Raw genomic sequence first — 11,207 nt, forward strand, 5'->3', positions numbered from 1 at the left:
CCCTAAGATAGAGACGGCTACAATATCTGGACAGGATAGAACCACCCTTCTTAGTTGTGACCTCGATGACAATCTGGGTCGACCCCATGGATTAGCATTAGACTATCAATCTAAAATGTAAGTTTCGATGAGATGATATCTTTTCGTGCACACAATAGAAGCACAGGCGATGGCTAGCATTGAAAATGATTACAAAGAACAAAAAAATATTTCATTTCGAATTGGAAAATAATGACCTAAATCCTAAATCTTGATTTACGTCCATGGCAGGAGAAAAACTAAACATCACGCGAAGTGAGTGCCTTCTACATTATGAGAGCTTTTGCATGTTGTCAGATTACCTTGTCATACGTGTTGTGTACAACAAGTTTGTCAGGAGCAAACTTTCTTTCAACATTTCACCTGTTGAGATATGACTGATATCAGGTTTAACTTTCAGACTAGACAACACCCAGTTTTCAGTTGAACTATACTTTAAAGTTCTCTGTAGTCATTTTATCCAACAAAAACGTCCACCACCTTCTGCGACAGAATTTGCTGTGGCCTAATGGTCTGATTGTTAAATGTATTGTAATGTATTAACAATACTCATTGTGATACAAATGTGGGTTACTTTGTACTCGTAGGTTGATATTTTGCAGATTTGGTAATCTTACTCTGAATTAGTTTTGTTCAAATTAGTAAAGCCACGTAATCATCACTATCCCATCTCGGTACATTTCAGGAATTGATCGTCAACTTCGGGTAATGATATTGTCGAAAGAACAGGAAATGGTCAAAATATTTCAAAACCTATTGTAAGCATAAAACATTATACAATGTAACAGTTTTACATTCACAGATCTTACGGTATTCATTTTTCAATATACTTTGTAGACTTTATTGGACCGATGTACAACACACGAAGCAATATTTTCCATTAAGCTGGCTGGTAATGGCATTGCTAGTATAAAGGATTTTGAGGTACCATACTTTCTCTACAATCCCTACTAAATTGATCTAGGTGAGTTAAGTACATCTCGAGCTAGTGTAACACTATTAAGCTACACATATACTAACCGCATTCGCTATAATACACGAAATGTCGAAGATGTAAGACTTGTGACCTTAGGTACTTGGTTGCCTTTAAAATCGAACGTCAAACGCCAAGACACAGGCATTTATACTAATGGTATAACATGACACATACCGGATTTCCATTATAGGAAACCCCATGTTTAAACCCACTTAGCATTACGACGAGAAAGACTGATAGTCAGACTGTTACTTTGCCTAATAATATGCCAACATCTTGCATACGTACACATATATACACACATACACACATACATACATACATACATACGTAAGTACGTACGTACGTACGTACGTACATACATACATACATACATACATACATACATACATACATACATACATACATACACACATACGTACGTACGTACGTACGTACGTACGTACATACATACAGACATACAGACAGACAGACAGACAGACAGACAGACATACATACATACATACATACATACATACATACATACATACATACATATACACGCATGTATGCATACAAACACACATACATTGACTATACACAGGGTTTATGGTGTTAATGTTAACCATTATCTGCACCATCGAGAAAAGGAGACATTTGGCTGATTGAAAGATTTAAGTGATAAGTTCATATGAATTAAAAATTCTGTTAAACATAGTTATCCAAAATTCAAATCAATATCGGAAAGTTTAAGTCATTTCAAGTTATCTATCTAAATTACTTCAACCACAGGGCACTCAGGCTTAGTTAGTTATGTTTACGAAAACAAGCAAACAAACAAGCAAACAAACAAGCAAGCAAACAAACAAACAAACAAACAGACAGACAAACAAGCAAACAAACAAACAAACAAACAAACAAACAAAATAAATAAACCAGCAAATAAATAAATAAATAAATAAATACTGACAAGCATCAACAAGAGGGTAATTACTAATCCCTATCAACTACAAGAATTACCATATGTTTTCCTATATGCGAAATGGGCACAATTGTACATACTCCAAAAGGAATGTGACTGATTCAGGGCTGCCAAATGCGAGTAGTATATTTTCAAGTCCTAAAATTATTGCCAATTTGACTTCTGATCGGTAAAATCCATCTTTCTAGAACAAACATGCTTAGAATTCATATTTACCAGGCGCAATTTACGTTATAGTCAAAGGGAGGGCATCAATTTAGACGATTTCTAAGCCTTACCATCTTGGTTTGAACAATCTCGTTAGATGTTCAAAACTCCTGGTCACTCAAGTTTCATTGGGAACATGAATTATGTCCTGTGGAATGTCATTATGTTCATTTTTACATGCCTCAATATTCACAGACAATCTTGCCTTTAGGAACATCCGGGATACCTGCTGGTCAGGAGAAACTTATATTGCCCTTGGACTGTATAAGAGAGGTAGGAGTAACCCTTGTTTAAATGGTGACTTTTACAGGGTTTGGAAGCTAACAAGATTAAACTTATAGATACAATATCAATACACCTTTGCCATCATATATATGTTCACTCAACATAGAAATTCACCAGAAATACCATAACCCAATACAGGGCGTTTGCACCTTCGGTTCTGAATATTATCTGCCCTCTCGTTGGGATCATCATATCCTCGTGTACAAACACCCATAATGTGGAAGTAATACAAACCTCTCAAATTGCTTCCTTGGCTTAGTTAAAACAATATGTATTGACTGGCTTTTTTTAGAAGTTTTCTAACTGCCCGGGTTCCAACCTGTACGTAACAACCACACAATTGGTGATCTCTCCCTGGTTGAGAATTTTGTCCATGTTCAGTGCCTCATTCACCCCTCATACATGTAAAACGTAGCCTAGCCATAAGAATAGTGACAAAGATAGTGATTGAACTTAGTGTACGATTGGCAACATATAATCATCATGATTAGTAGCCATTTTACGAACAAAATAGAAACATATTTTGAAAGTTAATATGTTTAATTTGAAAAGATAGTATTGCACCATTCCACGACAGTTACTTAATATGATTCCATTTGATCACAAATGCTTGACGATGTACCTAGTTGAAACCTGGTATACTTGTCAACAAATGTGCGAACATCTTGAAAAATTACCACTACTTGTAGAAGCAATTTGTACTTGAAGCAGCAATTTGTGGTCTGAATTACAATATAGCCATCAACACTGTCAACAAAGGATTTAAGCAGCGTGTTATTCTGTGATTTGGATAAATCTTTGTACCTTGAAGGCCGATATTTATCTCTTCAAAAACGTTGTATTTTTACATACAATTTCACATTATAAAAGAATCTCGAGGTCTTAGCTGTTCATACGTTGTGAAATACAATTCAATATCATAAACACATGAATAGAGACACTTTGATGGAATATTTATGATAAAGCAGTCAATTTCGAAGCTGAAATGCAGATTTTAACAAGTTAGGTTGGCGGCCATATTGAAAAATGGTCGCATATTGGATTTTGTAGTCAGCTAGCGTTATTTTCTAATGAATCATTGATACTTAAACACTGTAAAAGGATGTAAGCAAAGTGTTTCATTGTGGTTTACAGTAAATATAAGGCAGAAAACACTGTATCCTTAAAATCAGATATTTAGCTGTGCAAAATTGGATTTTTACATTTTAAGTTGTTTACAGTTCATTACCTCAATATAGATTTTTATATATAAATAAATGAATAAATGAACAATATTAGTATAATTTTGGCTTCTAGTGTTTTGTCTTAATTCAAGGTAATAGAAAATGCCAGAATTGACGTAACACACACACACACACACACGTACGTATGTACGAACATACAGACAGACATACATACATACATACATACGTACATACATACATACATACCCACTCGCACGTTGTTTTGAGTTCTCTCACACACACAAAACTATCCAAAGATTTTCGAAGAAATTTGCCTAGCTTTCACCTAGTAAACAGAGCAATATTTGTAAATGTGTATGGCTTGTTGAAGAGGTTGAAATGTCCCAGTCTAACGGTTTTAATTGCTACCCCAAGACAAAGGTTTTCAGCTAGGACATTATTTGATAAACCTCACAGTTTACAACTTGTGTGTGTGTGTGTGTGTGTGTGTGTGTGTGTGTGTGTATGTGTGTGTGTGTGTGTGTGTGTGAGTGAGAGAGAGACAGAGACAGAGAGAGAGAGAGAGAGAGAGACAGACAGACAGACAGACAGACAGACAGACAGACAGGTGCAAACAGATGAGTTTAATAGTCAAACAGACTAACTGACGGACAGCCACAGACAACGGTCATTTACGCATCCATCCATCCATCCATCCAGACAGACAGACAGCCAACCAAACAGACAGACGGACAGACAGACAGACAGACAGACAGACAGACAGACAGACAGACAGACAGACAGAAGCCAGATAGACAGATATATAGACCGACAGATAGACAGACAGGTTAACTGACAGACAGACAGATAGACAGACAGACAGACAGAAGCCATATAGACAGATATATAGACCGACAGATGGACAGACAGACAGACAGACAGACAGACAGACAGACAGACAGACAGACAGACAGAAGCCATATAGACAGATATATAGACCGACAGATAGACAGATAGACTGGCTGACTGACAGGATTAGGGGTGGGGACATGAATAGAGAGAGACTTGTGGGTTGAAGGAGACTGAGAAAGGCAGAGATGATGCCGAAACGAGAGAGATAAAAAAGAGACTTATTAGATGCAACTCCTTATTAAAACGTATCGTATATGTTATGGTAATGCTACTATTAGATATCATATATTTGCTTTGTGGTTATTTTCTTTTTACCTTTTCACTTGTGTGTCATATATTCATACTAGGAACCATTCAATCGTGTTATATCGTCTAACATTGAAAAGAAAATGTATATTTAAATGTTTGTTTACGTTACGTTTACTTGCAACTGTGTAACATGGGGTTAGCCTGTTACTCTAGTATCAATCCTTTTCATTCTGTATCTTCATTGTCGAGGGGATCTCAGGGATTACCGGATCTTACCTGCTATGTATTGTATATATTATGTAATGCTAACTATTTGCACACATTTGAAAGTTTGACCAAAATATCATTTTCTTTCTTTTTGCACCTACAAATTGATGATTTTAGCAAGGACCTTCAGTTTTACAAAAAATTAATTCGTATGTGTTACTCTTAGGATAATTTTTTTAAAAATTGACAATTTTCTTTGGTAAACCTGATCAGAATGCCATTTTTAAAAAAAAATTTAACGCATTTTTTTTTTATTTTTGACAAAGAGTCAAGACTTGTAGCAAAATCGAAAATCTATACTATGAGTTATGATCTTCTATTCTATTCGTAAATTTCTATCAAAATCGAAAATGTATGGCAAAACTAAACCTAAAAGCACATATTTGGTAAATAATGTGACCAAAGTGGCACTTTAAAAACTTTTTTCACCCAAACTTTATGGTTTTGGCATATGGTTCTTGAGGTGTGCAAATCCCAAGATCTTATTTGATAAGTAAACTTAATATAATTTACCCATTTACTTTGGTCAATTTGACCAATACATGTCAAATATTGCCATTTTTGACCTTTTCTTCACTTAAAATGAGTGTTTTTGGTAGGGATCATGAGGTCTTAGTTGATAGATTTACTGCTCATAGTATACTTTTACTTTTCAGGTATAGCTACACTATGTGTAATAAATATCAGCTATGATCTTCTAGTCATGAGGGCTACTCACCCCCCTCCCCACCACCACCCTCATCCCCCGATAGCAAAATGAAAGAAGGAGTTGAATCGACCTCTGAACTACAATAGATATGTACAATGTATATCATATGTCGTGAATGTACATTTAAATATCAAAGCCTGACACACCATCGCCATTTAGCTGCTTAGTTGAGCTTGGGAGCGCAAAACTTTGTGGTGTACTATGAGTTCTGGTGTGTGTGAAAGTTTGCAAACATGACTTTGGAACTACTTACAGCGTGTCTTCTGACACAGTTTCTCGTAGGTAAGTAACATGTAATTGTTTGAAGGTCGAACCCATTGTTATCACAGTCGACGATAATAGTTGTACCTGGGAATTGAGAGTGAGCATGTCCATATTGTTTATTGAAGTTAAAATGTGTTGTTAGTTGCAGCATTAATAGTAATACTTTCGACACACTAGTAATTCGGTATGTATTTATTGCTATATGGATGCCGAATGATTTCAGTTACTAATGCAATCGCTCTTGAAATCGGCCGATTCTGTGTCAAATGTGTGGAGGGCGGTGGAGGACTCCTTTGAAACCGACAAAGCCCAACTGTTGTCATACCACAACCCCCCCCCCTCCTCCCCCAAACGAAGACCCTTTCTCATATAAGCTATATCACAAAACTGTAGATTAATTCGAAAAGTCCCGGTTCGAGAACACAACGTGTGACGACAGAGGCGTTTAAACCTGTTATAACAAGTGGTACTCAATAACCTGAAGTAGCAAAGCAAGTGTCACCTCGTATGGGACATCAAACGTGCAGCATTGTCAGCACAATCAGACTCTGACATGTTTTCAATCAACAGAAACCATGTCTTTATTCTGCAATAGTGTAGCACTTACTGGATATCTTATTTTTGTTTGCTGAAGTTTAGTTGTTTGTTTTTGTACATGGTGAAATTATGATGAAAAGTATTCCCTATGGTCGTCTATGGGAGTTGCCAGCCTGAAATGAAATCATTTGCGGTGTGATCATTTGGTGCGTAATATTGTTGAACAATCTTCGATATAGGTAATAAGTTTTCCATGTTATAGATATGATTTTGAACTCCAATGTTATTTATATTATTCTGAAATTAGTCAGTAAATGATGTTTTTGTTTTGTCTTAACCGGTATAAAACACGTTATCTTGTTGTCGAGGTTGAAGAGCATTTGCTGGAGTTTAATTTTCTAGATATATTAAATCAATTGAAACATCCAAAGGCGAGAGAGTGGGTTGTGGAAGACCCTAATAACCTTGCCATGTGGATTATGTTAGAATTCTATTCAATAAACTTGCAAAAAATAAGGTGAATCAACTAAATAAATTAAATCTGATGACAACATGCTAATTTAGCACAGTGTAAAGTCAGCAGTTAGTATTTTGCCAGCTGTACCTTGCCCAAATGATGTATGTAATCGAATTCAAAATTTCAATATTTTGGGTTTTTTCTTTGTAGATATTTTCTCACACAATGTAAACAATCGCAGGTGACCTGCGGCTGTCGCTTCTTATTATATAGTTGTAGCATGTTACATGAAGTCTTTTTGTAGCGCACGTTATACAAACAAAGACAACTCTATTTATTCGACAGTTGGAGACTGTTACACGAAGTCTTCCAAGAGCACGACATACAAGCAAAGTCATTGCTATTCATTCTACAGTTGCAATGAAGGTAATCCTGCAATTTCTACAATCAGTAACCAGTGAAGCACTTGTACTGCTGTTGTATTAAAAGCGTGTTCTTAGTGATCTGGAATGTGTGGGTGTTCGTCATTGCATTATTTTATGTTTACAGTATGGAGGAGTAGAAATAATTGGTCGTATAGGTCAGGGGTCAGTCACCAGGTCACAACAACATACTTGGTTGTCTTGGTGAACGTACGTGACTGGCAATCTTAAACGGGAGGACTATTCTTGCATACAATTGTACAGTAAGATTTGTAGTTAGCTTTAAATTTAATGAGCATGCGTCCCGGTGACTGGTCACGTTTTACAGTGACCAGCCATGCATGCTCAGTCATGAATGCTCTTTAATGCATCACAAGGTATGTATGCCACTGCACCCTGACAGACCTTGTTTGTTTGGTTATGTGTTGTTTTTTCTTTCTCGTGTGTGTTGTTGTTCTTTTACGTTTGTTTCTGAAATAAAAAATAAATAAAAAAAAGACCATATCGATTTCGACACAATTTGCCCTTTTCTGTTTTTTCCTCAAATCATGACAGTTTGACCGAGTACCTACACAGCAGGGAACCACCGGTTCCAGTATGAGTAAACGACATATAACTCATTTTCTTTCCCAGCTATTAGGCCAGGTACGAGTGATAAAAATGATGAACGACCAGCTATTCGCAACTAGACAACAGGCGACGTTTCAAATGTGGTGCCTTGAAAAGTGCAACCGTCACAGTCTGGAAAATTTAAAAATTTAAAATTGGCACGATGGCTTGAACAATTTGAGTGGATGAACATCCATACCATTGAAGGCAGCAAGTACCGTATTTACTGTGTATGGTGTCTATATTGTAAATTCTCGAAAGAGAAGTCTGAGTTCGCTTTTGAACGGGGACAATTGGTTGAAAAACAAACAAAACTTTAATGGAACACTCCATTTCGGTGACACACGTTCGAGCGAATTCAAAGACATATATTTAGTGAAATCAGCGGCTGCCAGCTCCCTTAGTAAAAGCCCTTGGTATAACTAGTACTTAATAGCAGAAATGAAAATAAAGATAAATATATATCTGATAGCCAATCAAGAACTGCCTATTTCCGAGTTATTGCTACTGATCAGAAAAATGGCGTCGGTATTGAATCCAACCTATGATAACATTCATAGATGCTCAAAAATGACCGGAACAATTGGTGGACGAATCAGGAATGACTTAGCTAACGATATCAGAAATGAAGCTACATATATTTCTATTTTGATTGACGGCGACACTGATAGAACTATGTAGGAGTGAGAAATAGACTACATGCGACGAGTAGACAAACCTCCTTGTGAACCCGTGGTGAATGTAGTGGGACAGAAGGAGGCTCAACACTGACATGCCGATGGTGGTGTTTGTGTGACAAAAACTATATGTGACAAAATTGGTGAAAGTAATTAGAAGCAGAAACTTATCGGATTTGGAACAGATGGTGCGTCTGTACTGTCCATCTCGGTCGAAACAGGAATGTATACACTTTATCCAGGGAAAAGTAGGGCAATAATACCGTATCACGTCACTGTATTAAAGTTGTTAACATGTTACGATGCTTACCATGAAGTATGTAAACTTTCTGTTGCATAACAGCAATATTATGAGGTTTGAAATTCGTTTATTATTTGCCGTGGAAACGGGTGTACATATCCCGGGTATGTAGGGGATCGCGAAAGCCGAGTGAAGTCGAGGATATCAAGCTTTCCTGTGCTGAGACTAGGAAGCGGGCATTTGAACAACATTTCTAACAACTAACGTTCACTGGGACTTGAAAAGCACAGATGTAGAGCCGAATTTCTTGTATAAATCAAGAAAATTGCAAGACAACCCTTACGGAAGGCATTCAGTTCAAATCTGGTTTCAAACGTTGTTCCGGTCACCCCTGAATTATTTTATGTTACAAACAATAACAGAGAAGAAGTTGGAAAAAAAAGTAATAGCAACAGGTCAGGAATTTCGTTTGCACGGCGCATACTACATTAGTTACGTATCTTACCCACAATTGATTACCAAATAAGAACTACTCAACGGCAACTTTGATGAAAAGTTTTTTTTTTCAAAGTAAGTTAGAAGAGAGTACAATTATAGATTGTTGTTACCAAGCCTTTGGTTTATTGTAGTATAAAACGAATCGATCACAGTACCCTGAATATCATCAACTCAAAACAGCGATACTTCTATTTTCCACCAGTGATGGAGGGCTGGTGTAAATGATACCTTTGACCCGGACAGTGTACATAGTTAAGCTACATTATACGTCTATACCTACGTATACGCAAGGTAAATTCTAAAGAGAAATTCCGAACAATGCTTTTATTGTGTACAGTCACGTTACGTACGTGCAATGATTCGTTATATCAGTCATACCACAGAAGGCACTGTAATGTTGCAACAACTTGAAACGTTCAGTTCAAACGTAATATTTAATGCCTTTGTCTTGACAAAATTTGTCACTTCCTATGTGTGTTACACTTGTGAATGTTCTTTAGCGCCAGGTAAACAGACTGATTAAGATAATGATTGGTTCAATACGATCGGGTGCTCAAATGTAACACTTAGTAACAGACACTGACATCGGTGGCGTAGAACAAGACAGGGATAACCCCTCTGTTAAAGGTTAGAGGTTATGCCGATTTGTTTTGGGCCATTAACATTGTGTGTTAGGCTTTTTTAGTCGAGTGTTTTAGAATCCACTTTTTAAATAATGATTTTCCACAATCCTGGGTACACTTACGTACTTTGAAATCGTAAAAGGGTATACACTAGGTTTGTAATCATCTCCCTTCCCCTTATCAATACAGGGGAAAATACGTCGAGAGTTCGCCTTGTTTGATAAAAACCTGAAAATGAAAAAGGATATAAATGCGGTGGATTCATTCGCTTTCACTTGGCATTGATCCCACCTTAGGCGGAAATGACGTACGAGACTTGCCAGGCAACTTCCAATAAGCATCCATCAATTACATCAAGCCTTCATCAAAGACATAGGCCCCTTTAACATTCCCTTAATTGGTTTATTTTTGTGTGAATGGATGGATGAAATGGGTTTATATTTTTTTTTATTTTGTCCCAGAAGATCAAGGTCAAGATAGATCGAATATCGATATAGCAGCATTAAAATCACACTTATGTACGAAAAATAAGACAATCGAAATGGTGGATATTACAACAAATATGACATCTATTCAGTAAAATAGTGATATAAACATCAACATAAAAGAGTCTACAATATAATACAAAAAATACCTTTCCATTTTTGAAATTTGAGGTCAAGGTCAATTTCAAAGGTCAGGGTTTGTATAAATGCCTAACTTGACAGTATGGAGGTAAATACCTGCATGGAATCTCTATGTATTACAGTTTTTAAGTTATGATGTAAATCGTAATTTGTCATTAAAATATGGCTGTCATTCATTAATCAGTTGTTATGAGCATCAGTGGTAATGCATGGGTTTATTCTCGTATTCTGGATTACCTGTTAACAATAGAAGCGAAACGTTTATATACCACATAGTTAAACAACATTTTTAGTTTGTGTCTACCAGAGTAAGATAAGAACGAACAACGCCCAGCTTTCGTCTTTATAGTAAGCCCACTTTATGGAATGAGATCACTTGTTCAATGTAGGATAAAAGAAACCTAAATTCTTATACTTATTAGGTCTCAGACTACTCCCCCATCCGTGTGAATAATTGGCCAAAATTGAAAATTGCTTCAAACCAG

This window comes from Glandiceps talaboti, chromosome 11 (assembly GCF_964340395.1).
Source record: "Glandiceps talaboti chromosome 11, keGlaTala1.1, whole genome shotgun sequence".
NCBI classification, from domain to species: domain Eukaryota; kingdom Metazoa; phylum Hemichordata; class Enteropneusta; family Spengelidae; genus Glandiceps; species Glandiceps talaboti.